General features: G+C 43.1%; 1 protein-coding gene across 1 annotated transcript in view; it reads left to right on the forward strand.

The window, feature by feature from the left end:
* The first annotated feature begins 10,209 nt into the window (after positions 1–10,209).
* Positions 10,210–22,167, forward strand: part of WIPF1 (WAS/WASL interacting protein family member 1) — a 127,673-nt gene continuing 115,715 nt past the window's right edge. The window contains exon 1 of the mRNA XM_049773437.1: positions 10,210–10,346. The gene's annotated coding sequence lies outside the window, so the exon portion shown is untranslated. The remainder of the gene's footprint in view (positions 10,347–22,167) is intronic.

Here is a 22,167-nt window from a genome sequence, read left to right on the forward strand (position 1 = left end):
AGTCACTGTATTAAAATAGAACGTCTATGTTAATACAACATAAAACTTGCTTATAAGGAAGAGTTTCTCAATAAATGCTCTAAGTTCAAGAAGAGCGGGGAGCTTTTTTTAACGAACACACCCGCTTATTTCATTAATTTACTTCCTCCAACATTCATTGAACATTTACTAGGCATCGAAGCTGGGATAGCATGACACTGAGACAGTTGCTGTCCTAAACTGCTCACAAGTGTGAGTCCATCTAGATGCCACCCTTCTCCTGGTCCCTTGTCACCATGACCTCTGAATTCTCACTACTGAATTGTTCACCCACCACACTCATGCCTCGTGGCTGTACCATCTTTGCTTTCTCGTTGTCAGTTTGTCATTTTTCTCCTCTCATGGTTCTGCTGAATTCTAAACCCTTAGAGAGTATCAGCCACCTCTGACAGCACCTCGTTCTGCACTGACCCAGTTGCTGTGCAAGTCCATGTTTGTTCAAACCAATGCCACCACCAAATCAGAGAGCCTCTGAGCACCACAGCTAATGTAAAACAGGCTTCCAGTGAGAACTGCACTTCCGCTGCTTTGAACACAGAAGTCTTTGAAAATGCATATGTGGCCAGTGTTTTGTTGTTTCAGAAAAATGCACTCATCTCAGGCCATAGCGATAGCACAGAGTAGGGTGTTTGCCTTGCATGCCGCTGATCTAGGATGGACTTTGGTTCAATCCCCAGTGTCCCATCTAGTCCCCCGAGCCTTCCAGGAGCGATTTCTGAGTGCAGAGCCAGGAGTAACCCCTGAGTATCGCCAGGTGTGACCCAAAAACCAAAAAAAGAAAAGAAAAGAATATGTGTTCCAGTGATTGAACCTGGACTGGCAAGATGCAAACATGCAAACTGAGTGCTCTTCCCCCCTGTATTATATCTCTGGTTCCCAAAAAGTGAAGCATTGACACCAAAAACAGGAAGGTCATAATCTTAGAGTCTTCTTGATTGAAGGGCTTCTGAAACATTTCCTATTCCTGGGGCCCAGAGGGATAGCACAGCAGCTAAGGTTCTTGCCTTGTAGCAGCCAACATGGGGTTTGATCCTTGGCAACCCATATGGTCCCCTAAATTGGCCAGGAGTGATCCCTGAGTAAAGAGTCAGAATTCAGCCCTGAGCACCACTGAGTATGGTTCCCAAACTAACCAAATATCCAAACAAATCAAAACACACACACACACACACACACACACACACACACACACACACACACACACACACATCTCTTTCTTGATTGTGACCTGAGAAACACAACCCTTCGAGCATAGCCAGAAGTACCTTGATTCATTACATGATTGGTCTTGAATTTATTTCTGGTCCTTGTGCACTCAGAAACCTTTCAGTGTTGCAGTTTTTAATCTTCTCAATGAGTTTCATAATTTGAATTTAAGGTTCTAGATAACAAAAGCAGCAAAGAAGGTTAAGGAATTGGCCCAGAGGGCCATGAACAATAAGTAGTTGTGCCAGTTCTATGATCATGATTCCTGGACTTTGACAGACACAGAAGTCATTTGGGGTACTCCCCTGCTACCTGCCCCAGGCATTGCTTACAAATTCCATGTGAAGTTATTGCCTGGTGCACGGGTCATGTTTTGAGTAGCAAGTGTCAAGTTTTGTTTTTTTTTTTTTTTGACTCTTGGTAGTTTTGTGCCACCTCCCAGTATTCTTGTGCTCAGAGCCCTCATTTTAGCTCGTTTTTGTTGTGCACTGATCCTGCATCAGATGTGTAGAAGCACTACTCATTGCTGACCTCACGGAGGGCAGGAAGCTGTCCATCATAAACAGGAGGAGGCAGAGGCCCAGCATGTTTCCTGGGGCTGTCCCAGGTCACAGAACCAGCTGCCCGGAAGCGGGAAGGGCTGCACTGGGGAGTTCTCTTTGCATGTGGAAAATGTAAAGGTTTGTTGGATGTTTTCAAGCAAATCCTGAATTCCTTCTCATTTTCATTCTATAACATCCAGGCACTTTCCATCTCCCCCTCCTTAACCAAGGAGCCCTAGATTCCCGTAAGAGATTTCCTCTTACAGACAGCCCAGAAGGATTCTTAGCCAATACTCCAGGGACTTGCACTAACTTTCCGCACTCAGCTGTCTCCCTTTTCAAAGTACTTTATGCTGGCTGAAGTCCCAGGAGGCCTGCAGTGTTTCAGGGAAGTATTCAGAAGCTTCTGGAGCTCCTTTGTCTCAGACCCCAGAGCAGCTTTCTAAAGTCACTTATTGCAGGTTCACTTAGAAGCAGTGGGCCGGCCTGCCAAAAGCCCAATGCCCAAAGTGATAATGCAAAGCAGGCAAGTTGCTTGAAGAGTCTAGTCCCTGTGTTCTCAGGCCCTGTCTCTTCACTCCTCTCTTGGTCTATTGGGCAGAGGCCATTCATCTCAAATTTGCTTTCCACAAAGGATCCTGTCATTCTAAACTGTTGTCTGATATACTAATGAAACAGTAGCATCAACTAAGCAGGTTCTGAAAAAAAAAAAAGAAGGAAGGACCAAGAGTAAAAAGATCTTTGCTTTTGGGAACTTTTCTGTTTTGCTATGATAACAAATAAAAATTTAATAGAGAACAGTAACTTCTGAGCTAGAGGTACATCAAGGACCTAGATGACCTAGAGGAGATGACATTCCATGTGAATTCTGAAGGCTGGGTCAATGCTCAAGCATTCTACACTCAGAATAAACTCCAAATGGATTAAAGGCTCAAACGTAAGACATATGACCAGACAGTGCATAGGAGAAAGCAGGCAACATGTCCCTTAATATTGGCTTTAGAAATGTATCTGGAGACTCCAAAGGCAGGCATAAAGAAACAAACAACATTTAGCATTACATTAAACTAAAAGGCTGCTGCAGAGCAAGAAAAATGATCAAAATAAAAACTGTGTTCTAGAATGAAGTATTTGCATATCTCTGTGATAAGAGCTCTAAACCAAGTAAATTCCTGGGGCTGAAAGAATAGTAGAGAAGGTGGGGGGCATTTAACCTTACATAAGGTCAACCTGGGTTCAATACCTGGCACTCCACTGTCCCCCTAGATGGCCATAAGTGATTCCTGAGCAAGAGTGAGCCCTGAAAACCATCAGGTAAGTCTCCCCCAAACCAAAATAATAATACAAAATGATGACATTTTAAAAACTAAACAAGAATTTTATATTTCAATACTATAAATGTTAGCACTATGATATCTGTACAAACTGTACAAATAGTCTTTTTAAAGAAATAAAAACCTGATTTAAAAATAGGGCTGGAGAGAGAGCTCAAAAGTTTGTCAAACAGGGGTTTGCATGCAGGAGGAGGCCCAGGTTTAAACCTCAGCACCACCTGCTTCCCCTGAGCACTCTTGGAAGTGTCCCACACATAAGAAACAAAGCAAAACAAAACCCAGATGGGCAGAGGATATAAATGGACACTTCTTCGAAGACATAAGGACTTCAGAGGTGACAATATCAGAGGTGGAAGCATTGCAGAGAAATCAAGGTATTTGCTTAATTCTTTGCATTAAATGTCAAGCAACAAGCAGCCAAGGACAAAAAGGGAGAATAGGGAGGATGTCAAGGAATTGCCCGGATGCCAAATCCAGGCTGGAGCTCCTTCTCCAAGACTTTCTAATCATGCCTCAGGGTCTGTTTCGGAAGAGGAGGAGAGACCTCTCTGTCCTGCCCCCACAACCCTCATTGTCCCTTCCCCCAAGTGCCCAAACATGTGTGTAGATGTTCTGTTGTTTGAAGACAAGTGAAATCATCACTACACCTAGTGGGGATCCCAATCTGCCCTTTCTCACTGTGGGCTGTGTGATGCGGGACACTGTAGAGATTGAAGAGAGATAACAGTGGAGTTTTGCTTAGTTGGTGGGATCCCAGAAGCTTCTCTGTAGGCCAGGAAGTAGCCATTTCATTTTCGAATTAGACTCCTGTGATAATCGAGCTTCTTTCTTGCTCCCAGGTACACCTCCCCTTGCCACCAATACCTCACAAACCCTGTCAACCTTTAGTAGCTCCTGTGGCCACTGTGATGCCCTAGGGATAGGGAGACATCACTCTGATGACCAATAGGGCTACAGGATTGACAAACTCACAAGGATTAAGCTTGCTGAGAAAATAGGCTAGAAAGTCTGGCCTGGCCTTCTTGGGCCACCACAACTGAACTCCTCACTAGGCAGAGAGTTTTGCTTTATTCTGCTCCTAGCCTGCATCTCACTTGGTCAAGCCACGAAAACTCCAATTCTTTGTCTCCCTCATATATATTGAGCCTGCGGGACCTTAGCTCAGGCTTCAGCCCTTCCAGAACCCCTCCAACAAAGATGGGGCGAAAAGCACATCCTCTGGTCCCCCACACCATGTTTCAGGTTGTGCTGACACACAAGCACAGGTTCATTCAGGCCGAGGAAAAGCATTTGTCCATTGAGCTCCCAACACTTTGGAGATGTCTAATATCAGTAACAATGTTTGTGTACCCCACCCCAGAGACTGATATAGATTCAGTTCTAGTTATAATTGCAGAGTTCTTTAGTAATCTATAGACATTATTAAACATACAGAAATGTAAATTAGAGCAAACACGTTAAACACAAAGTATATTTAGCATTTTGTTTTAGTGTTGAAGGGCAGCTCTCACTTAAAAATGCAATGAAGGGGTGTGGGGAGATTACAGGGATAAGACACTTGCCTTGGTCCTGCCATTCCAGGTTTGAATCCCCAGCACCATATCTTGTGCCCTGAGTACTACCAAGAGTGATCCCTGAGCACAGTCAGGAGTGGGCCCTAACAACCACTAGGTATGGCTGAAACAAACAAAAAATTCTTTCTACTGGGTTATAATTAAGTATGCTCTATTAAAATGTTAATTAATGGGTTTTATATAGGGAGCAGTTTCTGGTTGGAAGAAAATTAAATAGCAAGCAGAGAGTCAGAACTCCTGTAAGCCTCTCAAACGCCCTCCCCACTTCAGTTCCCAAACTCTGATTAGTAAGGTACGTATCCCTTATCATTGATAAGCCAACACTAAGACATTTTTATTGTTCACATTATATATATATATATACATATACATATATAGTTCACATTAGGATTCACTCTTTGTTATAACCTGGCACCCACTGCTCCATTCTTTAAAAAATGTTTTGGTAACTCTTGAAGGTTAAATTAGAATTGAAGGTCAATTCTATGTGAATATCCTGGATCATGTAGTTGGCATGAAGGAAGAAAAGATGCCCTCCTCCTCCTCCTCCTTCTCCTCCTCTTGAGCAGGTTGCTGGGTGCAGAGAGAAAGAACACACTCAGAAAATGCCAATGAATTTCTCAAACCCACTCACTGGTTTGTAAGGGGTTCTTGAAATTGTTCTCTTTCTCTCTTCCTGAAGGTCAATTCTTTATTCTTGCCAGCATATTCAAAGCAGAAACTTTTTCTTTTGTTAACCGAACAGAGAGCTCAGGAACCTCCTCTATTATATCTGCAAGTTTTCTCCAAGTGTTTAAGATCTATAGGTACACCTTGAAATATTGAGAATTCAGCTTCAGACTAACTACAATGAAATAAGTATTGCAAGAGATGCAAGAAACCCCCCCCCCTTTTTTTTTGGTTTTTGGATCACACCTGAAGGCCCTCACGGGTTACTCTGGGCTCTGCGCTCAGAAATCACTTCTGGCAAGGGCCAGAGCGGTGGTGTAAGTGGTAAGGGCATTTGCCTTGCATGCGCTAACCTAGGACAGACCACATTCCATCCCCTGGCGTCCCATATGGCTCCCTCAAGTCAGGAATGATTTCTGAGTGCATAGCCAGGAGTAACCCCTGAGCATCACCAGGTGTGGTCCAAAAACCAAAAAAAAAAAAAAAAAAAAAAAGAAATCTCTTCTGGAAGGCAAGGTAGACCATATGGAATGCCAGGATTCAAACCATCGTCAGTCCTGGATCAGCTGCATGCATGGCAAATGTCCTACTGCTGTGCTATCTCCCCAGCCCCAAGAAAGCCCAATTTTTAAAATTTCCAATGCATATAAAAGTTATGTTTACATTATATCAAATGTGCAATAGTATTGTGTCTAAAAAGCATTGCACACACCTTAAACATGACACACAGATATGAAATTGGAAAAATTCCACAGACACTGAATGTGCGATTGGCACAAACACTGGGCTTGTCAAAAATAAAAAAAAAAGGGCAGTATCTTTGAAAGGTAATAAAGTGAAATGCAATACATTTTATACCTGTATAATAAATCTCTTATCTGCGGTTATACCTTTTTACCCTCTCTGTACAAATTATTAGATTAAAAATTCCATTTTATTTTTTTAAATCAGAACTACAGAAAGATTTAAAAAAAACTTCTAAAGGCTTTTCTCAAAGCTTATTTTTCTTGAGGTACAATTTCTGTCCAACAGCTGTTTTTCTCATTGTTAAAATGATAGACTTGGATGTAAGACCTGAAGCCATAAAATCCTTTGAATAAGACAAACATGACCTTGCTGTACTCCTTGTACAGGAGTCCTCAGCCGTTGATGAGGGAAGTGAAAGCAAAAACAAGCAAGTTAAATTACATTAAACTCAAAATTTCTTCACACTAAAATAAACTTTTTCATCAAGCCAAACAAATAACCTACTGAGTCATAAATAGAAGATATTTGCACTTTATATATGTGGCAAGGTGTTATTCTCCAACATATACAAAGGTCTAGTAAAATTCAGGAACAACAAAGCAACCCAAATAAAAACTGGTCAGAGGACCTGAATAGACACTTCTCCAAAGAAGTGTTATGTATCTGTGCCTACAAGGCACACAGAAAGCTAGCATCATCATTTATCTCTAGGGCAATCAGATCAAAACAACGGTATCATCTCATGCCTGTGAAGATGGCGATTATCCAGAGACAAGAAATAACAAGTATCAGAGAGGATGTAGAAAGAGCGGAATACTTAAACACTGTGAGAATATAAATGGCAATACTATCATGGAGAGTGGTAGGGTGATGTCTCAAAAAAATTTAGAAATTCCATATAACTAGTTATTCCACTCCTGAGTATTTACTCAAAATAACAACACCAATTTGAAGATCTATCTTCACGTCCATGTTGATAAATGTTAATAAATATTTCATGCTAATAAATAGCATTATTTATAGTAGTTAAGCATTGGAAACAACCTACATAAATAACCTTTATTCATCCATTAATATGTGATTGAGGAAAGAACATGATATATAATACACAATGCATATTACTCAGCTATTAAAAAAGGTGAAATATTTTCATTAACAGCATCAAGGATGGATCTAGAATGTTCTGTGTGCAATGAAAGAAGCCAGAGACAGGCAAATTTAGGATGATTTCACAATTGTGTAGTATATAGAGGGACTCACACAAAAATGAATAAACAAAATGAAACAATACAACCTTCCAAGCTATAAGACTAACTTGTTATTAACAGAAAGGCTGGAGATAGGAAGAGAGGCAAACTGGGTAAAAGGTACCGATTACAGGTGACAGATAGAGTTAGCAGTTTATCTTTATTTTTTCAGGGTTTTTTGGACCACAGCTGGTTGAGCCCAGAGATTATTCTTAACCCTGTGCTTAGAGGTCATGTTTTCTGTGGTGCTTGAGGAACCATAGGCAGTGTTGGGATTCAAACAGGAGTTTGCCATGTGCAAGGCCTTAATACTGGTACTCTCTCAGGCCCTCCACAATTGAAATTATGGTGAACTACTGAATGTAGTAGGTACATGTTATTTATTTCTTGTTCCCTTTACCCCCTCCTTTCATTGATGGTAATGATCAGGTATTGGACACATACCTGGTTGTGGCGCTTACACATTATTAGCTGTGGTGTACTTTGGGGCTAATACATCAGGTTGCACTGCTTACATATTTGGTCATGGTGCTCACTGAGATTAGCACTTCATTACTTGTGGTGGTGCTGGCTAACTCTTTGTGGGCTCAGGAAACCATATGGTCCCAGGGATCAACCCAGGTCAATTGTGTGCAAGGAAAGAAACTTAGCTGCCTTGCTATTGCTCTGGCCACAAGGAGATCACTCATGGATAAGACCCAAAGGTCATACTTGTGCGGTCCACTCAGGGTCACTGTGGTGTTCATACAAGCGTTTGCCAAGAGTTATACTTCCTGATTGTGGTGTTTGCACATCTTTCTAGTTGTTGTGCTTCCAGAGGGTAACAATTTTGTGGTGCTTGCCTGTAATATGGCCAGAGATGGCTTTTTATCTTGCACTAGGGATTTTAGAGAGCAGTTTCCAGACTCAAGCATCAGAGGTGTGAAAATCACTCTCAATGCCTGCACTGTAATAGTGTGAAGTGAAGGCGAAGAGCGAGGTTTAGGGGGCAGTATAGATCTCCTGTTCCTAATTCCACCAAGAGACCATGTTTAGGAGTTTATCACTCTGGATTATCACTGGGAACGTTTGGTCATAAATCTGAGGATGGCAGGAGGGCAAAACACTGCTGTACCTCACAACGGACAGTTGCTGATGCCAGTCAGTGGCTGTGGGGGTCAGTGTTCCCCAGGACTGAGACTAAATAGCGAGTGGAAAGTGTTGTTCAGGATTGTCAACACCCAACACACCACACGGTCCTGGGGTATCCACTAGGGCAGGACTGCTAAAACCTTTCCACTCAACAACCCTTTTCACACAAATAATGCAACATGGGTGAGCACTGCCAGGAGCACTTTGGATTCATTATGGCAGGGTGGCAAAGAAGTTCGACACAAATAGCCAAAATTTTAAACTTTGAGAGTCAGAGAGCCACACCATGCAGTGACCTGCTAAAACAGACAAACACACACAAAAGCATATAATTTTAACAATAATATATTAAACACATATTGCATTTTGCCATTTTGAGTGAGGGTAAAAATCCTGTTCGCCACCCCTGCATTATGGGGTCGATTTTTAGTAAAAGGCGAAAGATTTATGCGATCTGAAGAGAAAACAGAGTATTATGGGGTTGATTTTGAATTCGTTTTTGGCTGCTATACGTTTAGAAGCCTTCAACTAGACTGTTGCCAATCTTTTGTCACCCCTACATTCAGTGAAGCAATGCCCTAGAGGTTCGTGCTCCGTGGCACCTGGCTGTTTCTCTACCACCAGCTTTAACCTTGGGAGAATCCTGTGATCAAGCTCTAGGTTTGCCCAAATGCCTGATTGCTCAAAGAAGCGCTAGACACAGGCATAGCAGGAAGCAAAAGGTCATCTAGTCTCTACAAGCTGTTCAGGACTCTGGGCTGGGACTCTGGACCTCCGTCCTGCTGCCTGCAGCCATCAGATGCTGGAAAGAGGGGCCTGTTATTTTATCCTGGGGATAAGCAGGTTCCACTGCAGCTCCACCCTTGGAACCTTGGAATTTACCCCCAGGCCACTTTCACTTAAGTTGTCTCCCACTTGACTTTCAAAGAGCCCCTGACTGAGACCAGCTACAGGTGACAATCCTGTTTAGTTTTTACCTTTGGTGGTGATGGTGGTGGTGGTAGTTTCTGCTGGTTCTGCGGGTTCTAATAACCCTATTTCTTTGTGGAGGGTTGATTTTTTTCTTTCAGGCCTGGGTGTCACAGCTCTCCTAGCGGTCAAGGGAGAAAGACTCCAACTTTCTCCAAAGCCCCAAAGCCTGAGGATGACCCTGGAGCTTTGAGAACAGTGGCTAAAGCTAACATCACTTTAGCAGGCAGCAGTCTAGTTTAACCCAAAGACTCCCAGCTCAAGGCTGGCAGGCAGGAACTCTCCTCTTGGGCCTGGGAACTGCGGGGAGGGGGGGGGGTCCCGCAAATGGTGGGCCGTGTGTGTGTGTGTGTGTGTGTGTGTGTGTGTAGACGGATGCTTGTGGACCGTGGGGCTTCGTGGATGCAAACTTCACTTAAAAACAAATCTGGCCCTTAAAAGACGCAAAACTCCGGGTGCGGGAGAGGGACCCCCGGGCGCGGGACAGGAGAGGACACTACGGGAAAGGGACTCGGGGGTGGACATTTCTTCCCGGGCTCCCGCAGTGGTGCCCCCCAAACCCCAAGAGCGCCGGGGAGGCCAGCCCCGGCTCCTCCCCAACCCACGCCCGCCACGTTCCTGCGGGAGGCGGGTTGGGGGCGCGCCCCGGAGCGCGGGGAGGCGGAGGGCCAGCAGTGCTTGCGAGTGTGGCGGGGCTGCAGGGGGAGGACGGGGCGCCCAGAGGGAGGGCTCACATCGCAGAGAAGTTCCCGGATGGTCACAGCCTCCCGGTGCCCAGCAAAGGCTTTCCTGCCCGCTCGGCTCAGCGCCACGGACCCGGGAGAAGTTTCCCGGGGGGAAAATGCCCAGCGCGCGCGGGGTCCTGGAGCCGCCTGGAGCCGCTGCGCGGTAAGTTCCAGGGCGCGCGGGACAGTGTCCGGGGAGGCTCCCGCGTCCTCCGGGGAGCCCGGAGAAGGTCTGGGCTCGACAGCGGGGCACCGCGGGGTACCCTCGGGGGTGAGCTCTGGGGACATCGGGGTCGCGACAGGAGCCCACCTCCTGGCTCTGGGCTAGGAGGCGATCTGGGGGGACATGCTTGGGGCTAGGAGGCGATCTGGGGGACACATGCCTGGGGTCCGCTGGCCCCGGCCCAGGTCCCCCCCATGCCGCTGGTGGAAGCTGTGCAAGGGGGGTTCCCGGGACCCGCCGACGCCCAAGTTACCGCGCCACCGGTTAGGGGCTCGGATGGGATGCGCCCGGGCTCCACTTTCTTCCTCGGCAGGGACCTGGGGTGTGGATAGGGGGGAACTTGGAAGCATCCCCGCGTCAGCTCCGGCCGCGCCTCGTCCTTTCTGGGCTTTCTTCGTCCGGGCTGGAGCGGGAAAGCGGGTTCCTGCCCCATCTCTGGGCGCTTCCATCTCCACTCCAAAGCCAGGACACCCCCGACCGCCGCGCGCGCCTGTCTTGGCGCAGACCCCCGCGGCTTCCTAATACCCCTCCGGCTGCTCCCCAACTTCCCGGACGGCTTCCCTTTGGCCGGCCTCGATCCCGCGCCTGTCTTGAAAAAAGAAGAATTAATTACACCCCCCCCCCCCTTTTTAAATAGTGCATAAAGGCTAGGTAAAATTTGCAAGTGTAAGCAGAACTAGCTGGCCTAGGAGGGTGACCCCAACTCTTCAACTGGTGATTAGACTCGGAAATTTCCGCTGGCCCAAGGCCCTCTGCTGAGGATCCCATGAAGCCTAGGAGAAATATTGGAAACCAGAGCTGCGGGCTCCTGGCTTCATGCCACGTCCCGGGAACCCTTTGGCTTGTTTTCAGTGACCTGGGGGAGACAAACTCTCAAAAATATCTGGGTCACTCTTGTTTCCTGGGTTGTCATTAAACCCTACTCCTGTCCGAGCCCTAACTGACCCCTGAATCAATTCCTCCTGCAAGGGGACCAAGAGGGTCCTTTGCCAGTTTCCCGAAGCTGTTTGAAAAATAATCTTTCCTTTAAATTCATCAGCGTTTTTCCCTTCTAAAATACACCTCTCTAATATAAATAAAAATAAGTCCAAGCAATGGTCTGTTTCTGCTTACTTAAATTCTCTGGACTTTCTGCACAATGCACAGGACATTTCACTCCTCTTTTCAGTGCTCATAATGCTAGCTTCTATTTGGTCTATGTATGTCCACCAGCCTGACAAGTTTGAGTTTTGGGAGTGTGTGTGTGTGGGAGAGGGTAGGAAACCAAGCACCCAGCAACTGATAAGAATCTATCACTTAGAGCCGGAGAGATAGCATGGAGGTAAGGCGTTTGCCTTGCATGCAGAAGGACGGTGGTTTGAATCCCGGCATCCCATATGGTCCCCTTGAGCCTGCCAGGAGTGATTTCTGAGCGTAGAGTCAGGAGTAACCCCTGAGAGCTGAAGGGTGTGACCCAAAAACCAAAAAAAAAAAAAAAAAAAAAAAACCCCCAAAAAACAAAAATCTATCAGTGAATAGTCCAGATTCTGCAGACATTACTGAACCATTTGAACAATACCCTTTTCCTTGTAATCAGCACTACCTCTTCCATAACTCCAGTTTCTTGGAGAAGTATGTAAGTGTCAGGGCTAAAGTGAAAGAGACTCATAAGCAACTTAAGATTATTGTAGGTCATTGAGCAGTTAGAGACCCTGTGAAGATGCTTCTTCCCTTCCCTGGTTTATTGCACATGTTAAGTATCTATTGTGTGTTCGACTCCTACTGGTACCCCGTGTACATCAGTCCCTTGATTCTTGATTAGCACAACACCGAAGTGACCCCTTTGCTCCTCCTGCATCTCACAGTATGAGGATCAAGTGGAATGATGGAAAAAACAGCAAATGCCTCATATTTGAGGGCCATTCAAACACTGCAGCATGTGGCCCCAAGAAGGAGGTTGCCTGGCACTGAAGTGGCAGGAGAGAGGAGCAGGGCACAAAGGCTCGGCCTTTTCCAGTGTCTGTCTCAGGTATTTCCACCAGGTCTGAGCTGCCTTTTAAGAGAAGTATTCATTGTTGGATCTTTTGTCACCTAGCTTTGATATATTGGAGGTGATCCTAAGCATGATTGTAATTCTCAGGTCATGTTTACTTCTGTAACGTGCATTTTTTATTTGTTACTGTGCTTTCTTCTTTCTTTCTTTCTTTCTTTCTTTCTTTCTTTCTTTCTTTCTTTCTTTCTTTCTTTCTTTCTTTCTTTCTTTCTTTCTTTCTTTCTTCTTTCTTTCTTTCTTTCTCTTTCTTTCTTCTTTCTTTCTTTCTTTCTTTCTTTCTTTCTTTCTTTCTTTCTTTCTTTCTTTCTTTCTTTCTTTCTTTCTTTCTTTCTTTCTTTCTTTCTTTCTTTCTTTCTTTCTTTCTTTCTTTCTTTCTTCTTTCTTTTTTTTGTTATTGTTTTGGGTCACACCCAGTGGTGCTCAAGGGTTACTCCTGGCTCTGTGCTCAGAAATCGCTCCTGGCAGACTCGGGACCACATGGGATGCCGGGAATTGAACTGAAGTTCATCTGGGGTTGCCCGCGTGCAAGGCAAACGCCCTACCGCTATGCTATCGCTCCAGCCCCACTGTGCTTTATTTTCAAGTGTCTTCTGTGGGTCAGAAGAGATTCTAGAGCAGGTAGGATACTTGCCTTGCAAGAGACCAACCTGGATTCAATCCCTGGCACTAGATATGGTCTCTGAGCACTGCCAGGAATAAGTCCTGAGCATGGCCAGGTGTGGCCTAACCCTTCTACCCCCAAAGTAGAATCTTTGGGGTTCTCCCAGGAGAACCTTCCCAAACCCCATCTCCAATGTTGTCCTCTAAATTCCTAATTTCTGTACAGACATCTTTCTGTTGCTTCTCTAAACAACCCACCTTTATTCTGCGAATCTGGGAAGTTTGAAGAACTTATGTTTGAGATCTAGTCACACTCTTGAGTGTTAAATCAAGCTGGGATCAAGTCAGGCACACTCCTCCTATTTTGTAGCCCCCTGTTACGGGTTGTAGATGGGCCCTGTGCTGGAGTGGGGGAGATGGTGAGTTTCAGTGCAGAGAAGGAAATTGGCCCTGAGCACATCCCTGGTTTTATACAGCAGGAATGCAAGTAGAATGTGACAAATGCAGCATTAGTTAAGGTACAGATCCAATTCAAAGAATTTAGAAGCGAGTGAAATTGCTTCCAGCTAGAGTCAGCGAGTCTTTCTTTCATTTGTTTCTTTGTGAAACATATTTATTGAGTGTTCACTATGTACCCGGCTGAAAAAGATGAATGGGCTCATGCCATTGTGTTCCACCTTCTCTGCTTCTGCAGCACCTGCTGGGTTATAGTCCCTGTGACAAATGCGACTTCCTCCCTGGTCCTTGATGCCCAACCCTAACTTTCGTCAGTTGTTCCTCTCCCTGTAGGGACTATGATCAGGTCCAAATAATGAACTGTGTCTCTTGTATACTTTTGAATGATAAGAATTCAGCACTCACCCAGAGCTGTAGTTTGTTGAGGAATGCTATTCTTCTAAGTGTACTTGATTAGTATTGGAGTGTGCTGGTCTTTCACCAGGGTCTGGCTAGCAGTTTATAAAGCAAGATTCTATAAATCTGGATGAGGTCTAGGAAAGCCTCCCCCAACCCCCAGCCCTTTTGCAGCCTTGTTTGCTGCCACATGCAGAGTCCCTTCAGGTTAATGTATGAAATGAACAGAAGCACTTCTAGTTCCACTTGTTTCTTTACCTTGAAAATGAGGAGGATTTTCTATAGGCTTTAATGACACCACAGATTTGGATCACAGAGATGATCCAGAACAGTAGTGCCCCTTGGTACTTATGGGTCATTATCTTGGTGTTTTGTTTGTTTGTTTTTGTTTTAGTAAGGTAAGAGTTGGGCCATTGGTGCACAAGATCTTTGGCTCTATGCTCAGGGATCACTCCTGGCAGGGATAGGAGGACTGGATGCAGTGCTGGAGATTGAGCTAGGGTTGGCTATATGCTGTACAAACACCTTCATCCTTGAACTATAGCTCTGACATCTCTCAAAGTAGATTTTTCATACTATGGGTCTGTGAGCTATAGAATCTGTCCCTTTGAGCCCATATTGCTTAGAATTTGAGACAAGATAATGGGCAGGAAAGAAAAGACAACCATTATGTCCCTGGCCCTTTGGCACCACCAGAAAGTATAAGAGAGATTGTCACTGCAGTCACATAGTGGGTATTATTGAGAGGATAACAGAGGTGCATCTGTTGCAGGAATAGAATCTCCACTGATGGAGTGGGAGTGTCCTTGTTTTGCAGCTTCTGTGATAGGATGGGTCTTTTGGACACTGGAAACATGGTCACCACTGCAGTCTTCAGATTATTTGTAATATTGTTGAAAATTCAAGAGTGATTGATTGTGTTCATATTAGGTAAAAGAGCACAGCTTAAATAAACAAGAGACCATTACCATAGACACAATTATTTTAGAAGCTTCAGTAAACATGGTTGACATTAGCAAGACTGAACAGCTATCACATTTTAACATTGCTTATTTGGGTACATATTTTTCTCTCCTATTATTAAGTTATTTTCAGTAACTCAGTTTCTTGCTTTTAATGCTTTTGATGTCTTAGTTATTTTATTTATTTATTTATTTATTTATTTTGGTTTTTCGGGCCACACCCATTTGATGCTCAGGGGTTACTCCTGGCTAAGCATTCAGAAATTGCCCCTGGCTTGGGGGGACCATATGGGACACCGGGGATCGAACCGAGGTCCTTCCTTGGCTAGCGCTTGCAAGGCAGACACCTTACCTCTAGCGCCACCTCGCCGGCCCCGTCTTAGTTATTTTAATTGAATCATAATCTTTAAAGCTTTCTATGACATGGACAACCTTTCAAAAAATCTCCCTTTCTTTTTTCATTACTTCACTTTCCTTCCTTCCTTCCTTCCTTCCTTCCTTCCTTCCTTCCTTCCTTCCTTCCTTCCTTCCTTCCTTCCTTCCTTCCTTCCCTCCCTCCTTTCTGTTCTTTCTTCTTTCTGTGTGTCATGTAATTAAACCCTTCCATAGTCACAACTCTGTGAGGATTCTATTCATGTATGTGGAATCTGGGACCGAAAAGTTAAGTTTCTTGTGTCAGATCACATAGCTAATGAAAGAACTTGTGTTTGAACCTGTAGCTGTCTGATTCCAAGCTCAGCATTTTGAACTTGTGCTTCACTTTTGGCCATAGTAGTCCTCACGTTTCAGGTAGCTCTCTCCTACTAAACTGTCCTTTCGCATCCACCTGGGTATCCCTTTGTACTACTATATCTTTTTTTATATATGCTGCCCCTTCTCTTATATTTTACTGAGCCCAAATACATTTTGAGAGAAAAATAATAGGCATGACTAATAATGAAAGAAAATGCCTGGGGTCAGAGAGATAGCATGGAGGTAAGGCGTTTGCCTTTCATGCAGAAGGTCGGTGGTTCGAATCCTGGCATCCCATATGGTCCCCCGAGCCTGCCAGGAGTGATTTCTGAGCATAGAGCCAAGAGTAACCCCTGAGTGCTTCCGGGTGTGACCCAAAAACCAAAAAAAGAAAGAAAGAAAATGCCTAAAAAATGGGGCCGGGCGGTGGCGCTAAAGGTAAGATGCCTGCCTTGCCTGCGCTATCCTTGGACGGACCGCGGTTCGATCCCCCGGTGTCCCATATGGTCCCCCAAGCCAGGAGCAACTTCTGAGCGCATAGCCAGGAGTAACCCCTGAGCGTTACCGGGTGTGGCCCAAAAACCAAAAACCAAAAAAAAAAAAAAAAAAAAAAAAAAGAAAATGCCTAAAATAAATAAGAAATGCAATTACCTACAATGTTCACAAGTTTAGTAGTTTCTTGGATGGTAGGTTGAGTGGATCCCTTAAAACAATGCTCAGGTTGTCAGGGCTTTCAGGGTTTCTGGTCCAACTGATGGTTCAGTTGATAGACTTCAGTGGTGCTGGTAGTCATCAGGACTACACCTGGTAGTGCTTAGGCATTAGGGCTCAAGTATACAAGAGTATACAAGTATACAAGGACATATGTGTTCTAGCCCTTCGGAGCTATCTCCCCAGCCCCAAATTTAGTAGCTTCTGTAAGCATAGCTTGGTATAAATACATGCTTCTTAAGAAGAGCCAGAATGCTCTCTTGTGAGCTGATTCCTATTAGTAAGTTCCTGTGGCTGTAGATTTGGGCCTCAACTCTTTCTTGTGTTGAAGTTACTTCTATCTTTTCTCCCTCATTTGTTCATAAACTCATTCAAGGCAGTAACTTAAAATCATTTTTGTATTCCCTTAAAAATCGTCATTGTATATAGTATCTCTTTCATGTTGGCTGAATGATCTTTCACTCCTGCCACTTGAGCTATAATATTTAAGATAAGTAAATTTTTTGATAAAGGCGTAGTAGATCTTGATGCATTGTGGAAGTGTCTGGTTTTCAAAGATGCTACGAAACACGTTATTCTAAGAGTGGGCTTTCACCTGATTGATAGGTGTAATACTACTTTGCTTTTATTCTTACAACAGCTTTGAATGCTATTTGGAGGCTAGTCCCAATCCTGGATGAGCCACCAGAGCTATGTCCTGCAGTTCTGATGAGTGGGGTGTGGTCAAGAATTGGACCCAGGACCTCACACATATAAAACTTGTATTCTGCCAGTAAAGTCCAAGTGAGATTTGACGTTTTATATCTTTGAAAATGAACACTAACATCCTAACAGTAAAGGAAAGGGATTTTGTATTCTTGTGGGAGAAAGTGGTGATTATTATCGTAAAGCTGACGTAGTGACATTTCCTGGTCTAATTCCTATATCTGGTGTACTTCCTCCTTAAGAAGGGTTAGGACACACACACACACACACACACACACACACACACACACACACACAAAAGGATTTCATCTTTTTCTTTGAAGGAAATCTTGCACAAACTGGGAAAGAAGTTTAAGCAACACTTAAAGATACTTGTCTCTGCTTTCCCTCTCACCAGGCTGCCACAGGCTACTTTGTTTTGTGGGTGAGGGGTGTATAAACAGTTTTCTCAGTTTATAAACAGGTCTCTGTAGGAAAAGGACATGGCGAGTAAGATGAAAATATTTGCCCAGACTAATGGAGTCAATTACAACTTAAAAATAAGAGCTTATATATTTTCTGTTTTTCTTACAGTTATAGGTACCATTTAAATAGCCATACATGTTTGCATTACTTAAATATCATTTTTTCTGTGGTATTTTATTATATGCACAGTGTATACCTTAGCTCTTTTTGTTATTTGTATTTGTTATTTGTAAACCCTGTGCTTAGGATTTACTCCTGGATCAGTGCTCAGGGATTACTTTTGGGGTGCTGGGGGATCATATCTCTTTAGGCCCATTTTGTGTGGGGCCAGACCCATTGATGCCCAGGTACCAGAATCAAACCAGGCCTCTTGCATGTGAAGAATGTGCTCCAGTCAGTTGAGCTTAACAATAAATTAAGGCCCCTAATGAGTTAATAACAAATTAATTCATTTTAGCAATGAGCACAATTGAATTACTTTTTCTCAGATTTGCCTTCCTCTACTCCATCATGTCCACTTACCTATTTTAGACTAAATTATGTAGATATTATTTGCTCTACCTTTTTAGTATTTCTTGGAACTACTTGTGCCTTATTTTCTTTAACACCTACATAGTCTTTAGATCTCAGGACATACATCTATGCTTATATTAGGTGTATATCTCATACTGGTTGACCACAGTCACCAGAATCTACACTGTCAGTTTCAGGACCACCAACACACTTGTTAGTTCATACTAAGGATGTCAAGGTCAGTTCACTGAACCAAATCTAACAATCCACCAGTTCATTAACAGAATAGTCATTTTGTTGCAGACAGACCAAAGGGGTAATTGGTTGAATTTTTTTCTGCCAACCACTGAGTCCCTGTTCCCCTCACCCCAAGCAAGTCCTTCTCTGGAACCTCTCACACACTGGATACTGGAGACACTCTGTTGACTGAAGAGTTTGGGCCTGCAAAGAACCTCAAGGGGTGGGATTCGATGTTGGAGCATTGTACATGTGATTAAATATTAAGAGAAACCCTGTAACTCCTCACCTTTTGAAAGTTGGAAACCTTCATACAGACCTTAGAGAAAATCTGGAGAAAACATTACCCTCACTTTTTTCCTGAAAAGGTAAACAGTGAGCTCAGCGTCTTAACCACAATTGTCTTGTGTGATGCGGATGGGTATTTAAATCATGGAGACAGTGAGATGAGTCTGAGATTGCAGAGTAGTAAGAGGCTTCTGGGAAGTCTTGGGGTGGGATTGATGGTGGGGGTGGGGACAGGAGGCTGAAAGGTCTTTATCTTTTCTCAGAAGCTGTGTGAGATGCTAGGGAGGGATGAAAGAGCAAGTTTTCAGCTGGTACTGAAAATTCTGATTCAGTTTTTGAGGGCCTACAAAGGTCATTGAAACCCTCTGAAAACTTGCTTAAGAATAGGTAAAATGGAAAACAAAAAGATTAAGTAGGGCTTATTTTGACTCAATTAGACCCAAAATTTGATTACTGTGAACAGCTTCAGAAATAATACAAAGCATCAATTTGTATAAAAGTCCATTCTTGTTTCCCCCCCTTAAAATTGTATCACTTTATTTTGCTTTATTTCTCCCTCTACCCAAAAGTCTCATGTTTTGAGATAAATTCAAGAGAGTTTATTGTTAAAGTTGAGACTTTCTTTTGAGTGTTAGTTTGAAGCTCCTGGAGTTAGTATCTCATTATTTAGACATTATAATTACTCTTTCCCTAATCATCTTTTTGATGATAAACTGGTAGAAGTAAACAAACAAAACTCAGAACTATGGTGAGGGTATTGTGGTTTTGTTTTAACCATAAAATCTCTTTCTGTGTGGAATCCTTGTTTACATCATCTCTGCTTTGCTCTTATCCACCATGCAACTTTTCAAGTTAGATGGGTTTTGTTAACCCTCAGGCTTGGAGTTCTGGCCTTGTAATCTGGTCTCTGCTTCCTTGTTTTTTTTTTTTTCTGAAAATGTGTCTTGCTTATGAAAAACCAATCTGTGGTCTTATAGCTTGTTCAGAAAACATACATATTTGTATGTTTGATATATAAGGTGAATATATCGGAGTCTATAAATAAAAATTAATAATTATTTTACCTGGGGTTTGAGCGATAGCACAGTGAATAGGGCATTTCCCTTGCATGCGGCCTACCCCAGTTAGATCCCCAGTATCCCGGTATACCCTGAGCTTGCCAGAAGTGATTTCTGTGCACAAAGCCAGGAGTAACCCCTAAGCACCACTGAGTGTGGCCCCAAAATCTATTTTTTTCTACCTCTTCAAGTCTAATTCCTCCAAGTAGTCAATATTATTAGTTCAGGATATAATCTTCATCTTCTTTTAAATTATATATCTATATACAAAAGTACATATTTTTCTATTAAAAAGTTTTTAAAACACTTTTATTTTATATTTATTTTTGGGCCACACCCTATAATGTTCAGGGTTTACTCTTGGTTCTGCACTCAGGAATCACTGCTGGCACAGCTCAGGGGGACCATAAGAGATGCCAGAGATTCAATCCAGTTCAGTCTTCTGCAAGGTGAGTCTCCATAGTAATTGCTCTTGTTTCTCATGTTTTGTTTTGTTTTTTAACTGAACTATAGATGCATAACCTTGTGAATGTAAGGCATGCAGTGTATTCAACTGGTACAGTTACATGACAATATGATCGCCATTGCAGTGTTAGCATTGTTACCTTCATCATACATCATTAGTGTTTGTTTTTTGTGTGTGTTTTTAGATCACATCTGGTGGTGCTCTGGTGCTGGCCTCTGTACTCTGAAATTACTCCTGGTGGTGCTTAGGGGACTATATGGGATGCCAGGGATAGAACCTGGCTTGGCCGAGTGCAAAGCAATAGCCTTACTTCTGTACTACATCTTCGGCCCAGTGTTTCTTTTTATTGTGATGAGAACATCTAGACTTTTAACTTTCAAACATGGCATCTAGATTGGTATCTCTAGTCATAAATCTAGTTACTATAGTCTGTGAGTTAGGTCCTTAAAATTAACTTATTTTCTAACTGAAGTTTTCATTCTCCACCAACATTCTCCCTACTCACAGTCCTCTTAAAAGTCCTCTTTTTAAGTGCCTCTTAAAAACTGCCCTGCAGGGGCTGGAGAGATAGCATGGAGGTAAGGCATTTGCCTTTTATGCAGAAGAACGGTGGTTTGAATCCGGCATCCCATATGGTCCCCCATGCCTGCCGGGAGCAATTTCTGAGCATGGAGCCAGGAGTAACCCCTCAGTACTGCTGGGTGTGACCCAAAAACCAAAAAAGAAAAAAACTGCCCTGTGACTATGTCTTTGAGTTTGACATATATTTTACCCTTCCATTGATAAACACTTAAGTCGTCCCCATCACTTGGTTACTATAAATAATACTGCAGAGAACATGGAAGTATAGGCAGAGCGATATTATAGCAAGTAGAGTTTTTGCCTTGCACGTGATGGACCCAGTTCAATCCCTGGCATTCTCTGTGGTCTCCGGAGACTACCAGGAGTGATCTCTGAGCTCAAGAGTCAGGAGTAACCCCTGAGCATCACTTAGGTGTAGCCCAAACAACAACAACAACAAATGAAGTATAGCAACCTTTTTTATACCTTCCAGCATTTTTATTCTTACATAATAAAACATCATTAATATTCTCTTCAGATTGAAAACATTCTCAGCTAGGGTTAGGTAAAATAGCTCAGAGGACAGGGGCACATGCATTACACATGCAAGGATTGGGTTCAATCCCCAGAGTACACCTCCAGGTGTAAGCACGGAGGGCCTTAAGCATTGCCAAGTGTTGTCCTGGTGGTTCCTAATCCCCGAGGCCCTGAACAAGTCTGCATGGCTGGCTAGACTGAGCACTGAACCATGAAGCTTGCACAGCCAGGCGAGTATCACTGTGAGTGCTTCTGGACTCCCTGTACACTTGGGAGGACCCCAAAGAAATTATTTTCAAAACTTTCATTTGTAACATGGCTAGTTAATATGCCCTTGTTTATCCTCTTAGAGCTTTTACAAATTCTGTGTTACTATAACAGTTCTTTATTAAACACCATGTACGTGAGAAAGAGTAGATGTGTTAGTTTGAACAGACTCATATACAGAAGCATTCATTTCTGTCTGTTAGAGTCCCCAAAGGGGTCTTACTTTCAAAAAGGTACAATAATTCACAATCCACTATTTGAAAATATGTTTCCTCATATCCTTGCCAGTGTAATTCGTTTTAGAAGTATAAACTTTCTAATCTTGTGTTTCTGTTTTGTTTCAAATGATTTCTTGAGGGAGTACTTGTCACTATCTTTACTATTTTAAAAACATGTCAACTCTTTTACTTAGATTATTTATGCTGTCTTTTCCTTAATTTTATTTCTTTTTTTAAAGGAGTAGTAACTTTTTTTGATTGAGATGTCATAGTTTATAGTAATGTTAATAATAGTTTCTCAAGAATTCATTCCAATACTCTTTCTTTAATTTTCAATGAGTTTATGATTGGGCATCAAGAGCTGGGGAAAATCATAAACTTGTATTTTTTATGATCAGAGTAGAACATAATTGTTCTATATTAAAATGCAAAAAATATTTCCATGTACAATAAAGTATTAGCTTCAATTTCAGTGTTCTTTTCTAGAAGTATATTATTTAAGAAATGCTTTCAAGGGGGCCGGAGAGATAGCACAGCGGTAGGGTGTTTGCCTTGCA

This window comes from Suncus etruscus, chromosome 5, assembly GCF_024139225.1.
Source record: "Suncus etruscus isolate mSunEtr1 chromosome 5, mSunEtr1.pri.cur, whole genome shotgun sequence".
Lineage (NCBI taxonomy): Eukaryota > Metazoa > Chordata > Mammalia > Eulipotyphla > Soricidae > Suncus > Suncus etruscus.